The sequence below is a fragment of the Typopeltis vanoorti genome, chromosome 25 (genome assembly GCF_054136105.1).
Source record: "Typopeltis vanoorti isolate ZY-2024b chromosome 25, IOZ_Tvanoo_1.0, whole genome shotgun sequence".
NCBI lineage: Eukaryota > Metazoa > Arthropoda > Arachnida > Uropygi > Thelyphonidae > Typopeltis > Typopeltis vanoorti.
The window spans coordinates 77,355,293-77,372,326 of record NC_143573.1 but is presented as its reverse complement, the minus strand read 5'-3'; the positions used below and the strand labels follow the sequence as shown (position 1 = coordinate 77,372,326).

Here is a 17,034-nt window from a genome sequence, read left to right as displayed (position 1 = left end):
ATCTCTGTAGAAAGATTCGTGGAGTCATTCGGTCAATAGCAAGAGACTTGCTGCTATTTATACGAACGAAATATATTTTAAAGAGGACTCATGAGAGTGTCGAATAATTTTGAGTACATTTCTCTGACATTTCTTTACTTATAAATTTCATTAGTGGTCACATATTTCTGCTGTTGTTTATTTTAACTCTTGTGAAAAAGGGGAAAAAAAAAAGGTGAGAGCGTGTACGCTTACAGATATAGGACTCAAAGTGGGAGGTCCCACTGTCGCGATGTGAGCCTCTAAAAGCGGTATACACTTGACACAAGAAGACCAGCGGAATCTATTTTTGGCAATGTAAGGAAGGTTATTAGGGAATTCTGCGTTCAAGGGTTTGTAAACAGAAAGGAGAAGCAGTTGATGAAGTAAGGTGGCTTAGGACACAAGAAAAATGCATGAAATGCTAAAGTAAACAGAAAATGGCAACAGTTCCTCAGCGGTCGAGAAAATATTTCCCGTTGATATGGACAATAATCCAGTCTATTTTGTTTTGGGAAAATATAATTTAAGCATTACGTCAACAAAACACGCAACCATTTCATCCGTTAATCTGTTAAATGGGTTATTCTCTTGCCTGTTTTTGTTTTGTTGGATGAAAAAAACCTGTTACTTTAATCACATATTATAGGCATAATGATAATTACTGTAAAAAGGAAGGTGGCTCAAGAACTCTGTTTGCAATTAAGTGAATACTTAAATTTCTTAATGTGGTCTACTTTGAAGAAATTTTAGAGTAATTTTGTGATGTTACAAACTATTTCATTAGGCAATTTATTATATCTGGTTGTTGCTAATTACTCAAAAGAGTTGTGAAAAATTTCTTTGCCTTGGGAACTACCAGCAAGTTCCGACCACAGCGGTGAACCACATTATATACAGAAAAATTTACAATGTTATTTCTTACACATAGTATGCAATTATACAGATAGTTTCTTTAATGACAGAATTTTAAGAATGGCCAACAGGTCACTGTTGAATACGCGAATATATTAGTAATGGCTACAGCTCTGATTATTCTATTTTGTATTCGAATCAAAAGGAAGCAGACTGCTGTATTAATCTTCCCAACAGGGAATACTATATTGCAGTGAAAAATTTACCCAAGAATAATATAAGCATCTTAAAAATGCTGAATTGACAAAATTTTTAACATAAAATATTCGGTTAATTACGAAACTCAGCTTGTTAAAAATGTGATATGGGAGTTTCATTTCTGGTCGCTTTTTTTTCTTTTTTTTTTTCGATAAAATATTGCAATTTTGAGTTACCAGTAAAATTTGTTTCATGCCATTTTATAGTTATCTGTTAAGGTGACATGCATTCAGTTTTATCCGTATTAAATTTGAGGTCGTTATTACAAAATTACTTATTTTGTTTCAAAATATCAGAAACCCCGTTCCTAAATCCTCAAGGGTCGTTTTGGTATATTATTGCCGTGAACGATATTTTACTAAAAATATCGTTCACGATATTTTTATTATTCATCAGCGAACGATATTTTACTAAAAAGGTTGTACTCACACAGATCATTTACATATATTAAAAATAGGATCGGTCCAAGCACCGAACTTTGAGGAATCCGTATTTCATTATTTTTGCTGCACTGTTGAAGGTCCCAATAGCTGATGTATTCTTTTTTGTTATTTGAATGAGATTTGACCCAAATCATTTGTAACACCTCTAATGCCATACTAGACATTTTCAAAAGGAGAAAGTCGCAATGAACACAGTCGAACGCTTTCGATATATCAAGAAAAACGGATGCCGAGTACATTCCTCTATTTATAAACTATTTTGCGAAACTCCAGTAACGCTTTTTCCATATTAAGCCCGGATCTGATCGCGTACTGGATTAGGGGCGTAAAGGATTATGGTGTTTAGGTTTTTCACCAGCCTTCATTCTTTTATCGTTCATACAAAAAAAAAAAAAAAAGGATTTCGTTAGAAGACTATTTAATTGTTGTTTCATTAAGATTTCAATATCCTTTGAGACTGTAGATAATATTGATATGGGTGTGTAATTTCTGATTTCATTTGTATTACTTCCTTTAAATAACGGAAGAACTGAAGCAACCTTTAAGTGTTCTATAAATTCAATGTTTCAAAAGGCATTTAAATATGTAGCTTTCGGACATTTATATTATCATACCTTTTTTTTTTTTTAATCGATTACTACATTATTTGCTTCATATTCGTTTACTGCATATAAATACGAGTAGATTGAATTCTTTATCCACGGAAAGTGACTTTGGATGTAATCTGTAGGATCAAAATCATTAATGTTGTAGTTAGTAAAGAGTTTATTCCTTTCGTTAAGTGACTTCTTTGCACTCGGGGAATTCGTGTTTTCTGGTCATATTGCCAATTATGGCGTTTTTTTTTTTTTATACCAGCCTTCATTCTTTTAGCGTTCAAAAAGAAAAAAAAAAAAAAAGAATTTCGTTAGAAGATGATTTTCTTTTGCGTACTTTTTCTTTTAAGCGATTATCGAAATTTTTATGGCCATTTTCAAGAACTAGCTCAAATCGAGTTCAGAGAGGAACTCGATCGGTTTGGGAGAGTTGTCAATATACTGTATACGTAACACATGGAAATATATCAGAAAATCGCTTGAGAAGAACGGTAGTCATGCATTATTTTATGACTGCTTTTAGATTTGTAATGCTGATGCATATAAGAAATCGGTTAAGTTCCTTATTTATTTATAGTATTTTAACTATCGTTTTCAAAGTAATAGAACTTATAGGCCTATTGAAAAATCTTTCAATTCATAACAGAAGTATAGTGAGAAAGCATCATCGCGAAGGACCCCCCCCCCAAACACACACACACAAAATAGACAATGCTACATTCTCAAAATTCGGACCTTACAGGCCTGGTTGGTCAAGTCCATAGCGTAACCTCCTACTAACTAGTGTGCGCACTGTGGATTGGAATATATCGTGAATGTCTGCAGGTAATGGATGAATTTCATCACCAAGAACAGGATTTCCTGATTTAACTTCTATCCTATCTACGGCACTATTAATAAAAATGCACCATTTACACTCTTTTCTAAATAGCATTCATAAAAAATAAAATTAAAATAAAACGGTATGAAAGCGATTTAGAAGCAGCAGTACATAAAAATGTGACGCATTCTTATTTTATGTATTGCTTGAAGTGTAAATTGTTCCGGATGCAGTAAGATCACCAAATGCTGTTCAGTATAGTCACTGTTTACTCCTTGAAACCAAAATATGTTTCGCTTAGTATGCAGTTGTGATGTTACTGATCACTGGAACAGTTGCTCACATTCAAGTAGAGCTAAACGTTTTTCAGGTTTTGTACAATGCGACATAAAAACAAAACTTCCAGCCTCACTTCCACATGTTACTGCTGCGGTTGACACGATGTTCCTCCAGTAGGTTAGGTAAAATAGTATCTGTTGGAACGTGTACTATTTCTTTCGATGTTGCAGCTTGTATTTGTGTTTATGCTCTTTAATTCTTTAACATCAAAGAACAGCACATCTGCATCAATTTCTGCTTCCTATTGGCAAAAACCTTCACAGAATCCATTGAAATGATGTGATTTTTCAGAATGATGTGGAAGAGCACATCTCCGCTCCCGAAGGTCATATGTCTATTCCAATCTAAAGTGCATATTTGATATATGCATGGGAATAGTGCATTTCAAATTCGTTTACGAAGGTTGAACTAGATCAGCATTTCTAATCATGTTGTGCAGCATCCTTCGGAAGGTGAAAACACTGGAGTTTTCTAGTTTGATTCTTTATCATGACAATACTTCACTTTATTTAACTTATTTATTTATTTAATTTATTTAATTTTAATTTATTTAATTTAATTTTATTTAATTTATTTAATTTTTATTTAATTAATTAATTTATTTATTTAACTATAGGAAGATCTGAAAACAGTAAAAAAAACATCAGAATTTTAAGTGCAGGACATTTTATGGCATATCCCCCCACTCAAAGGTTACTGCGAAATATTCATCATCTATAAATCATACAGACAAATCGGCCCTTCAGAACACACGCAAATTATAGACAAAAAATATCAGCTGTGGTGGTAGTGGTTGTGGGCAGTAGATGGCGTTGATGTAGGTGATTGGTAGTAGAAGTTCTGTGTAGTAGTGGAGACGGAGAGTGTACAGTAGGTGTCCTCCCGCGATGAGTCTTCGGACTTCTTGGAGGTATCACGAATAATAATAATAATAATATACTTTTCATTCGTGTAAATTAAAATGGCGGCCTAAACTAGATTGATTGTGCTTTCAATGATGAGATATGTAACGTGTGTAATTGTTAAACGATTGCAGGCCATTTAAGTGCGAGAATATATCTTTCCACGGAACTTTCACTTAAAAAAAATCTGCATCAGTTCGTATATGTAGGATCAACCCAGAATAAATAAATAAATATTCCGTTGTTTAGCGTTTTCATGTTCTCCATTTCATACTCCAGCGAATCCTAGACGGGCCTGTCATTGCTGGTAAGAGTTTAATCTCTCATAACCTCATGGGAGCCTTTAACATCGCTGAAGTCACAGACTAAGACCGAACAGATAAAAGAAAGAATAGAAATATCCCAAAATAGCCGAGTTTTGTTTTATTCACTCGTCAAATCTCTGGCGCCACGAAGAGACATAACCTTGAACTTGACGTTTGTAGGTCAACAGAAGGTCGTGAGTTCTTCTACTATAACTGAACTAACTAGTAACCACAACGCTACTTAAAATTAGGCTTGGAAGTATTTGCATGAAGAATAAAAGCAATTTATTTACTTCCCCATTTTTTCACAAATAATTGTCTACATAGAAATTTTCTGCGTAGAAATTATTCTACGCCGATAATTTGTCCGTGCGACTCCGATGACACATGGAAGGATATGATATGCGTAATCTAATCTATGTGGGTCGTATTACGAATGAAAGCGACATCAAGCATAAAATCAGAATCTGAAGTATTCATCCCCCTTTCTCAGCAGATATTACACTCGTGAATGAACAGTACTAGTATGTAGGACTAATTCAACTAAATATCGGATGTAACAAATTTGGCGTTAAAACTGAAAAATAGCAGACACATGGAAAATGTTAACCGCATTTTAGAGACTCTATAGAGAATAAAGTATTACATTTATTTTTTTAGTGAAAATAAAAGAATTACATGTGAAAACATATCTGCATGAATGGAGAGACAAGTAAATAAACGAACAAATAATATCCTTAGCTCAGAGTAGTTTTCTGCGCTAAAATATCCCCCCCCCCCACACACACACACGCACTTCAGTTCAAAGAATTTATCGAGTTAAGACAAATGTGGAATGTTTGGAACTAGAATACATCGCTACTAAACGCCGAACTTGCTGGTTGTTGGGAAACACTACATGCGTTAGGATATTGAGATCTCCTGCATGCCGCATTCAGAAGACGTCAATATTTGCATTTCCTCGTATCCTAGAGTAGTCTGGGAAGCGAGGGACCTTCATAAGGAATTTTTAGATTAAGATCAGTTAGCTTAGCCACTCGCATTCGATGATTACCAAGTTTATCCTCTCTTAAAATAGGCAGAACACACTCGCGGTTAACAGACGTGGCCTAATAGTCTTAGTTGCTTCGGCCGCTGTTGCAACCAAACCAAAAAAAAAAAAAAAAAAAACTAGTAAATATGGCAAAGCAGCAATATATAATTAGCACCAAACTGGCTTAATGTACATGTCCTCAGTCGGCAGGTGAATTTCATCTGCCTCCTGAGAAGATTGAAATGCAAGAGCTGATCTTATCGAAACGATCACAGATAACAAATTAATCCGGGAGAAAAATTCTCGACTGGAAGATATTAATAATATAATTATCTAGTAATTTCATAATCTTGTGCATCTACAAAAGATACACAAAATACTATGAGAACACCAGCAAATAATTATGATTACCAAAACACATGCCTAAAAAAGGCCGCATTTCTTTAGATAAATGACACGCCAGATATTCATCTATTATAATTTAGGTGCAATAGAACAGTTTCAATAAAACTACTCTTGCGATATTAGGGGGAGGGGGGGGATAAATAAACTTCCAACACCTGTCTAAAGGACTTTGATTATGCTTGATAATTAATACTCCTCTAATTATGTTAATGACCACAGTCTTCTCTTTCTGATTATGCAGTTATAGTATTAGTGAATCATGAAAGAAAGTTGCCGAAATAGCAACAGGAAGTAGCGACACAACAAACCGCGACGTTATTGCATAAGCAAACAGTTTGATAACACCCTTCCGCCGAAGCCTTTGATAATTTGTCCATGTCTGACCCGCAACAATCCTTTGATAATAAGGACGGCTAAGAAGACTTAGAGGAGTGTCTCGATACATGCTCATTGAAATCTTACACGCCCGCACCATATCTACGGATCTTCCAGGGACTGCGGAAAAGACACGGGAGAGAAACGCGAACCATAAACGAATGATGTTAACGATATAGAAAGCGAGGACAGATGGGAATATAATAGCATGAAGTCAGGCTGCTTATAAACGGGTCTTTCACCCTTTGAGAGATTTTCACGAGGCAGAATTTCGCTAACCATGAGAGATTATAACGAAAACCGCAAAGAATTGAAGGGAAAATTGCAAGGTTGTTAACAGCAATTAATTTTACAGTTAAGATATTCCCGTAGTATCTTCAATACACAGACGCATTACGTATATTGTCACATAACATGCGATTTTTTTCCCACCATACGATCCTGTCTATCGAAAAAAATAGCGTTGATAAATGCTGAGTTGTACACCGAACAGAGAAAAGCAGTGACAAATTAATCATGAGATGGACTTGATAACGAAACCCAACCATATTCTGTAGATCGTAGGTAATCGAATATTTTCCCTTATTACATTATAATAGCAAACGCAACAAAATAGCAAAGCAGAAGTACGTTGTTTTGAGGGGATTGTGGGATATCTTGATCGTGTTCGTGGTCTATTGTCCGATTTTGTTTCTTTATTGTAAAATGAGATAGGGAATAAAATAATACGGGAGGGTTCAATCACATGTTCTGAGCACCCCACGTTTACTAAATGGGATGGTAATTCTGAATACTGCATTGGAATTAAAGTATCGTAACAGTGCCAGACCCCATATATCAATTAATTGTAACCAAATCTGCGCAGAGTGGGGGACAACGGGTTTGTTTTAAGATACTGCATATGAGGAAACAATAATGAAGGAGAATTCTATATTTGGTTGGTATATTTGAATTACTCCAAGGTGTAAAATTTGGAAGAGGAAGAGGCTTGCCTCCTTCGAATACAATACAGTTTTCCATTCTAAATATGGGCAGAAGAGTTTTCGAAAATTATATATTAAAAAATTGTCTACCACATCGGTTAGCACTTCACGTACGTAAAACAAATGAAACTCAGAAAACAAAAACAACTCATAACAAATGACAACGTTCAATTGGATTGGCTGACACAATAGCCAATCACAGACTCTAGGTGCTATTGTCTCAGACCTCACTAGCCTCATTTCCTGAGCGGTTTAAAACTACTAAGAATTTGGCCCGCTTCGCCATTTGTAGATCTTTTCGAAGGGCTCAAAAAGTATGTATTTTAAACGCACACTCGCACTGTTAACGCGAATGTGATGCATTAGTATATTGTGTTTACTTTTAGGAAACTCTTAGTAGCAAAGTCTTTAACGGGAATAAATGCAAAAATATAATATCGGTGATACTGCTATTCTGGATGAGCACCTGGTCGATAGAAAATTTCTATTTCTCGATAGAAAAGCCTTATAAAAATCCTTGAGCCTCACACGGAATTCGAACCCAAAGTAATCGCACTAAAGACATCGGAAAACGGCGTTTCCGATACCACCAAATCGTATCCATTGGCAATAGCATCATTGCGAACAGAAATCTTGTACATTTTATGACTGAATACATATACAGGTAACCCCCGTATAACACGGCATTCCTACAACACGGTTCGAGAATTGGGGAAACACGGGACGTATATGCAAATATTTTATCCCAATTGTAATACCTAATGTGCTTTGAGTAATTTATGGATATTATACTGTATAACAGCTGTTTAACGTCGTTGACAACTTCAGCACATATTTTCAAGTCATGAACAGCGCGAGGTGTATCATCGTGTACACTAGTTGACGTAACAGTACGTACAAGCGAAGGGAAAAGATCACGTGATGTCGCGCACAAAGTAAACGCCAGTAATTGAATAAGCGCTCATTACTGACACACTAACAGATGGCGAAATTAGACAGAGAAAGAGCGCTGCGTTGTTAAGAACTCCACCCTTCGTCTCCACCTTAGCGGCATCTAAGAGATGCGAGCGGATACGTGATGTCAACCATTACCGTCATGTTTTTTTTTTTTTTTTTCCAGGCTGTCATCAAATTTCCAGATTATAACTTCAATGGATACTTTCTTGCTTTTCTCTTGTTAGTTTTAGCACCTGGAGTTCGATAACTGCACAAAGACCGGAAGTGAAACTGCAGAAAGCTCGGAAATGAAAGCCTGACCATTTCGAAAACCTAAAAATATTGCAGTTTATTATTTGCCATCCCATCTTCGGTTACGGCTAGTAATTTGGTTTCTTAGAAGCCTAAGATGCATAATGATAGAGTAGTTAATCCAACCTGCGTAGCTCGTTGGTGTTCAAATGCATAAGCTTCCCGGACAGTTTTTCCGGGGATCAACCCGGGTTTACAGAAGAAATATCCTGCTATTTCGTATTAGATCAGTTAACAACTCAAATGCCTTTATAAATATATCTTATTATTGCTACCGATTTGCACTAGATGCACCTTCAACTTATTAAGAAGTATATTTTCAGTAACTAGAGTACGCTTTTTAAAATTGGGACCTTCCCACAGTGTGATAATCTCAGTTATAAACAATATATATAACTATTATATTCATTTTTATAAAAAAATGTAAAGAGGACATGGAACTTGCAGTTTAACTTGCATTACACTGGGACATCAACTCAAAAAAGCATGCTGTGATATTTATCTAGTCGGCGGTTATGCTTTGATATTAAAAATGGAAATATTATATTCTGCATTCACAAAAAAAAGCACTGAATATAAATAAGAGCAGTACCAAAAGGACAGGTTTGGCAGCAAGAGCTAAATAGTTGTTGAATCTGACTCAAACCTTTGTAAACCACAGTACTCCGAGTATTCGTCCGGATCATACATTGTACTTAACGATAAAATTATAAGTTAAAAATTAGTTGTTAAAAATGAATGAGAATTCAGAAATAATTTACAAACTTGACCGCGTTGTCAAACACGAATGTCAATTTATAATTGCGAGCAGCTCAGCATTACAAAACACTAACGTCATTTCATATTATGATTTGACGTACTGTGTTATACTGTATATTATGATTCTACTAAGACCCGGATGTATTCTCAAATTGAATAATACTTGTTCAAGGTTAAAAGGAAGGACAGATTTCAATTATTAGGTAAGTGCAATAATAATGAAAAGCAGTTAAGAATCGCAACGGACAGCCAATTTATTGTAACCAGAGGAATGCGTCTTTATTTCTTTTTACCTTAGATCATCCCTTTCTCTTCGTGAACGCCGAATAATACACTGTCGGAAAAGCTATCGCTCACTTTGACTAGCTAGTATAGCTTGCGATAGATTAAAGACCTCCTGGGGCTCTCCCCTAAATAACATCCCCCGAACTTCTATCCGCCCTGTTCCCCACTGTGTAATATCCGCTGTCCAGCTGTCTAGCAAGGTTGTAAAAGACATCCAGCTACCAATAATTCTTTATCAATTGGTCCAGTGACGTCAGCCTAGCACGACGCAACATCTCGCTTGTGTAGTAGATCTCTTCTGGTGTTCGTAGCTAGAACACTGCCTACAAGTGCCCTGCCATCTCTATCGAGTAAGCCGGGAGGAGAACGTGTTCAACCGAATAAAAACTCCAAATTTCCATAATGTGTTCAGTAAGGAAACTTCCTCGATGGCGAATCAAATAGTTAAATACTTCGGCGGGGGGGGGGGGGGAGAGAAGTTCTATATTAATATAAGGTTATGGGCGTAACTATCAAATCTATGAATTATTTACTGACATTTTCCCACTATGAGTTGCTCATGACTGCAGTTCTAAGGAACCAGGAGGATAATACATACAAAGAAAGATCAAAATGATGAGTTATGAGACAAATTTACTGTTTGAAAACTGCATGCGTTTCCAGAGCAGCTTTTTTTTTTTTTCGAAGAGAAAACCATCTATCCTTCGCATGAGACTCTTCGACTTTTCTGTGATTATTATTATCATCATCTGAGATCTTCAGGGAGTCAAGGACTCATCAAGGGAGGCTACAAATCATCCAAACCAGCTGGCATACCTTCTCCTCACTGCTCTCTGAGAGAAAAACATAGTTCTTACCCCTTTCTTGACTGTGAACAAACTTAAGTTCCTTGGATGCATCCGTGTTCTCTCCCCACCTCCCATATAACGAAAATTTTCAGACGATATCCTATAACACTCATTCAAAGGTTTATGGAGCTCTATCATGTCAGCCCTCTTTCTCCTGATAACCAGAGTCTGCAATCCAGTTTTCAATGGGAAAACTATGGTCTTGAAACTTGCTTGTGGATTATAATTACAACCAAAATAATTTGATCTGAATGTTCACCATCTCAGGAATCCTTATTTATTCTAGCTTTATTTAATGCTAGAACAGTTTATTATTCAAATATAGGGAAGAAATGGAAGAAACATTACGCATAAATGAGTACCGGGATTTCTAACATAGCTCGACTTTTATTCTGAAACAATTAAAAGTTAAGTGATGCCCAAGTTCACAGCAGTTTATATATATATATATATATATATATATATATATATATATATATATATATGATAAAGATACCAAGCAATGTTATAAGCTAGGTTTTAATCCTTTTTTTCAAGTAAGCAAACAGACGAGTAAGTCAAGTTTGCGCCTGCACGTAGTGCAAGTCTGAGTCTGAGGCAACTCATAGTAAGATCCGATCACTTTCCTTAGTATTTTCCCCTAATGCAGAGCACATCCCCTTGCGGAGATGTATGATGCTATGCATTAAAAGAAGGGGCCACTACCCAGACCGGTTTCGATTTTTATTGAGGTCTCATCAGTGGGAGCCAGACCATAAAAATGCCAAGGGTGAAGTAATGCAGAGCTTATAAATTTTACCTAAACAAGTTGCCACAAGGTGCTTTGACCTTATTAAATAAAAATCTCCGGATGAGAGTAAGATATAAAAAGTTTTTTACCTTGGGTATATAGTATATTAAAGATACCAAGTAATTTTATAAGCTAGGTTTTAATCCTTTCACTGATGAGACCTCAATAAAGGTCGAAACCGGTCTGGGTAGTGGCTGGCACTTGCCTTTAGTGCATAGCATCATACATCTCCGCAAGGGGATGTGCTTTGCATTAGGGGGAAAATACTAAGGAAAGTGATCGGAGTTTACTCCACCTTTACCACGAGTTGCCTCAGACTTGCAATATGTGCAGGCACAAACTTGACTTACTTGTCTGTTTGCTTACTTGGAAAAAGGATTAAAACCTAGCTTATAAAATTGCTTGGTATCTTTAACATAGTATATACCCAAGTTAAAAAACTTTCTAAATATATTAACATGACATGTGAAACACAAAACTATTAAGATTTCTACGGGACCCAGACAAGACCATTAAACAAAATACATCACACAGTTCCGACAATGGCAGAAAAAAAAAATTCCTCTGTAGAGGCTGTTCCTATCCTTCTCTGATCGCATGTAAACGACGCGATTTCTTGTCCTAAAAATATCTTTGATGCTTGTGGTAAGACCGTGTCACAGGTAGGCGATGTCAGAGATGTGCAAATGCCTCTATGAAATGCGACTCGGTTTCACTTGGTGTGCGCGACATTACTCAGCTGCTCTCATCCTACATGACATTGGAACTGCAGTACGTGAGTTTTGACATCCGTACCGCCGGGAGAACAACTGAATGTAATCGTTCTATTTTCCTCTTAGAGACGAGAGCGGAACAAAGTGAATGTCGCGAGGGACGCTTGTTAGACGAATGCGATAGCAGTTTAGGAGCGAAGAGTTCTTGTTACACGCTAAAAATTCCTAAGAATTCAAAGTAGAAGCGAATGCGAAATAAGATATGTTCGATTGAGAGGCAGTCTCTCTCTTCTCCACACGTCGCAAGGAAACGATTCTTATAACGATTTGCGCAACTCTACAGTTTTTTTTCCGGGCATTTCAAAAGGTCGATCAAGGTGATACATCATTTCCAACATAGTAATCTTGGCTCAACATCAATTGGTTCATAGTGCATAAGGAAGGGAAAAAAAACTACGCAAGATTTCTCAGTGATCGTTCTTAATTAAATACATACGAAAATTTCATTCTTCCGCAGTTTGATGATGTCTACTTTAATAAATGAAGTATTTTCATTATTATGTATAAAGCAACATAGAAAAAACAACGTTACCCACAGGCATGATTATAAAGATGGCTGCTTAATAATACAAAAAAAACGCAAATAAAGCAATGAGCCAGATTGTCTATTAAGAATGTTCTCCAGGCTTTATCGTGAAGAAAACAACTTCCCCCTCCCCGTAGACACCTCCATATCATAATATTGCTCTTTGAAAAGAAAGCTATTAATCATAGAACGATTTATTATTCAAATTTTAATTTGAAACTCCTGTTTGTCTTGATGGTTAGCATAAAAAGAATCAATGCATCTATTCCAACTTGATTGTAATGCAATCTAAAATATTTAGAGGAAAATAAGTGGAGAACTGTGTGGTAATTGGAACGTACTCAGGCAGGAACTATGCGGTTTACCAATATCTCTGGAGTGTTCACAGAGATCATATATTGTGTATGATTCCGGGAACAACTTTTGTAAAAGCCTATAGCTGGAAATGTGTTTTGCCATGATGGGAAAATTCAAAGCCACAGTTTAAGAACTAGAATTTTATCTCTTCAACAAATGGCACACCATGAAGAGGTTTTATTTACAAATAACAAATCTTTCTCTAAAAGAAAAAGAAAAAAAAAAGAAAATGAAATAAGACCTTTAATGTTTATATCTTCAAGGCATGCGCTGCACGAGACCACAGAATATTCTAAAGATTACCGACGTTAATCACCTTCTGATTTATGGGCATCGTGTAAACGTAGAAGGCTCTTCGGTGTTTGTAAATGCGGCAGACTCATTTATGTGCGCGACCTACTGCAAAACCCCGGGATAGAGTCAAGAACAAAACAGCTGTTTGGTAGTAGAATACTAAGACATTGTGGGAACATCTGTGGGATTCTCTGCGAATGAAATCTGGGTCTGCCTTCATCAGGGTAGTTGTGATATTATTTTTAAGTTTCAGGACATCGTCCGAAGTCCACTTATGTTTTTGGATACCGCCAGATTTGTTATACACAAAATAAAAGAAGTCGTTGAATCAAAGACTGTCAACAACCTTCTTCCCCTTACACTGAAACGTAATGAGATCAGATGAAGGGCTTTTGAAATATACTTCTGCTACTCATGCATATAACAGGGGAAATCTTCAAGGACGTTATGCGCCAGGATCACTTTTCTACTTCCGATTATTTAAGTGCCGTTCTAGCTGAGCGAATTTTGATTAAATGTTGTACAAAGGAAACCTCACCAAATTTATGGCCTCTTAAAATTTACGACCTAAATTCGATTTTGGTCGACATTAATTTTACTTCCATTTTGAATAGCCTATTCATGATACACAATTCGCTTTTATATTGCTCCATAAATAAACTACCAACCACTAGCATTTGTTATCAAATGTTAGTGGTTGACACATCTTCGTGCACATACAGTTGATCAAGATAATTCTTTAGGATATCGATAACTAGCATAATTAATGACTAACTTGATTTTGGTATAAATGTTTTAAATTTTAAATTTGATAAAATTGCGTAACATACTTCAGCATGAGGTTTGTTCCTATCACACGGTGTGATAGGAACAAACTTCAGTAAATGCAAAAACTCTTTTCACTTAGATACATTTTTTGTTTTGATAGTTCAACGCTTCTGGTACACGCACTTTACTTGATCAGATCAGAACAGTTTCAGAAGCAATTACAGTATTTGTTAAAAATAAAGTACCAAGAAAATAATACCTTAATTCAAGACTACGGTTGAAAGGCGTTATCCCTAATGGTTATTGAACTCAACAATTCGAATAACAAGGATATTGGCCATGTTTCACTCTCAATCCTTATTCAATCTGAGTTATTCCTTCTGATAATTCATAGTTATGCCTTCTGATAATGAAGAGATTCGCAACTTCTTGTCTTATCGTCAAAACATTTTATGAATTTTTAGGTTGTATTTGATGTGTATTAAGCAGCTCAGATTCAATCTGACTGGAAATTAATAAGTGCATAAATGTATTTGAGAATTAGTTAAATATTATATTTGCGATTACTCTAAATATGTGGTCACTTATGACACTGTACATTCATCCTTTTTCTGTGAGCATGCGATGATCAACATAATCGCATATATGTCGGATTATTTGCAGAATATGGAATCCACAGTATTAACTGAGGAAGTAATTTTCTTGAATATGCCTGAAGATAATCATTTCAGATACTCATCGATAAAAAGACCGTGGTGAAAACAGAAAATGAGATTGTAAATAAAGTGAAACACGAACGCGAACTGGATACCATCTGCGGCAGGAGATATTCGTTCTGCAATCTCCGAGAGCTACTTAACAGGGAAGGGGAGATAACAGGAATAAACAAACAACCGTCCAAATTACAAGCAACTTACAGCGCCACCTTGTAAACTTCTCCAGCTGCACTAATCATAGCTAGTTGCATGACTGACGAAATAAAATTGTCATTATCAATCAATCAAAGAATTATTATCAATTGATGAAAAAATGAATGTGCTCGAAGCTATGTCCTTGCAATTTACAGAAAATCATCTGTGTTCAATCGCGATGGATATTGGGCACGTTTTAGAAATGTAACTCAGCTTTACTACTTTCGGTAAATGAATCACTTGTTCCTCTGATCATCTTTGAGATAAAAGTGGCATGAACAAAAGCAAAACGAAATATTCTGAACTTATCCAACTCACAAAGCATTTAAATAATTTAGTAGACATGTAATCTAAGAAGGATTAAATACGTTACTGTTAGAATAAGTTAATTACTATCTAACAAGAATTAGTTGCGTTCTCCTTTTATGTAATTTTATAGTAATTAGTGGAAGAGATTTTAAAGATGTTAGCGAGAAGATGCTAATGGCAGGAGGCATTTATTGAGCCTTTTAGGCTCTTGGATCACTTGAGCAGAAACCTCGTCAATGGTAATGAAGCGTTTCCCCACAAGGAAGTTTTACTATCAAGAAAAGGTCAGTCTGGAAAGTTCATGTCAGTGCTATAAGTGGGTTAGGAAGTAACCCATTTATCATTCACACTTTTCCCTAATATCAGTGTCATTCACACGTAATATCAGTGTCTCATGAAGTATTTGATCTCAAGGAACGAGAACACCAGAAACGAGGAAACGAGCACACGACGCTCTTTACTGAGATGTGGCTTACAAGTTGTTACAACTTACGTGAAGACGGAAACTACGCATATTACATCATCCCACCGGTAATGCATGTGTAGTGGGTAGAACTTTCGAAACACCCTTCGTTTATTTACCTATCAAATAATAGTCTAATGACTAACAACTTCCTAAAACTAGAAAGTTTATATCTAAAACTAAATGTAGTTTTAGGGATTTCTTATCCAGTAGATTTCAGGATAACTAACTTTATCTTATTCTGCTTCATCAGTCCATTCATTGTTTAATCCATCGTTTCACTTCACAAATAAAAAAACACCTTGAATGCATTCCATAATATTTTTAGACTGTATTATATATTCTGTTTATACAGCGTTATACGCTGTATAAACATGACAGTTATTATCACCATTTGCAGTTATTTCAATTGTTTTTGACAATTTTGGATTGTGTGTTAATTGAATCTGAGCCGCTCGCTGGAAGTCTTAAGTCATTGTTTTTTAAACTGAATGCGTGCTCATGGAAAGGTTTGTTTATTTTGAGGGAAAAGCACTCGTTGACTTCCATATGAGGCCATAGGCCATTCACCTTAAGGTGAATTATTCGAATATCCATATAAGCAGATTCCAATAGTCTTTACCAAACAACAGGGCAGAATATCGTGTTCCCGACTTCGGTAAGGAGATATTTTCATTTCTGGATTTATTTTATTTCGCTCTTTAATTTCTTTTTAGTTCGAAAAGACTACTCTGACCAGGTCTTACAATCACGAACATTCTTAGTGTCTTTTTGATCAACACGACCAATAAAATATAATCAGTATCATATATAATGCTATAATAACAAAATTATACCTGAAGAGAGCTTCTGGTTATCCGGGAATATAATAGTAATCAAATTCGGATTATCTGAGTTATGAAAGTGTTTGCAAATGTAGCGATAAAATGAAATGAGTGTACAGTACGTGAATCTAAAAGAGTCTACAAGACTTACTGAAAAAGAGAGCGAAAAGGCTTCAGTTCGGCGATGCAAAATTATTCAACTTAAGTGGATATCGAATCCAAAATTATTTCAAAGCCGAATATAGAAACTACAAGAGTTTCAGGCCGAATATAGAAACTATAAAAGTTTCGGCGGATCCAAGCATAAGCAAACCTTTCATGACAGGGGAAACTCGTAGTAAAGGTGGAGTAAGATCTGATCACCATCTTTAGTATTTCCCATAATGTAAACGGGCATGTATGATGTTATGCATTATGGGGATCCACTACCCAGACCGGTTTCGACCTTTGTTGAGGTCTCATCAGTGGGAGCCAGACCCGTAAATACTCAGGTTGAAGTGATGCAGAACTTATACTTTACCATACGAGTTGCTAAAAAAGGTGTCAC

The 17,034-nt window shown here is 35.9% G+C and overlaps 1 protein-coding gene across 1 annotated transcript in view; it reads right to left on the bottom strand.

Moving 5' to 3' along the window:
* Positions 1-17,034, bottom strand: part of Gyc88E (Guanylyl cyclase at 88E) — a 147,724-nt gene that overhangs the window by 66,109 nt on the left and 64,581 nt on the right. The gene's annotated exons all lie outside the window — the stretch shown is intronic.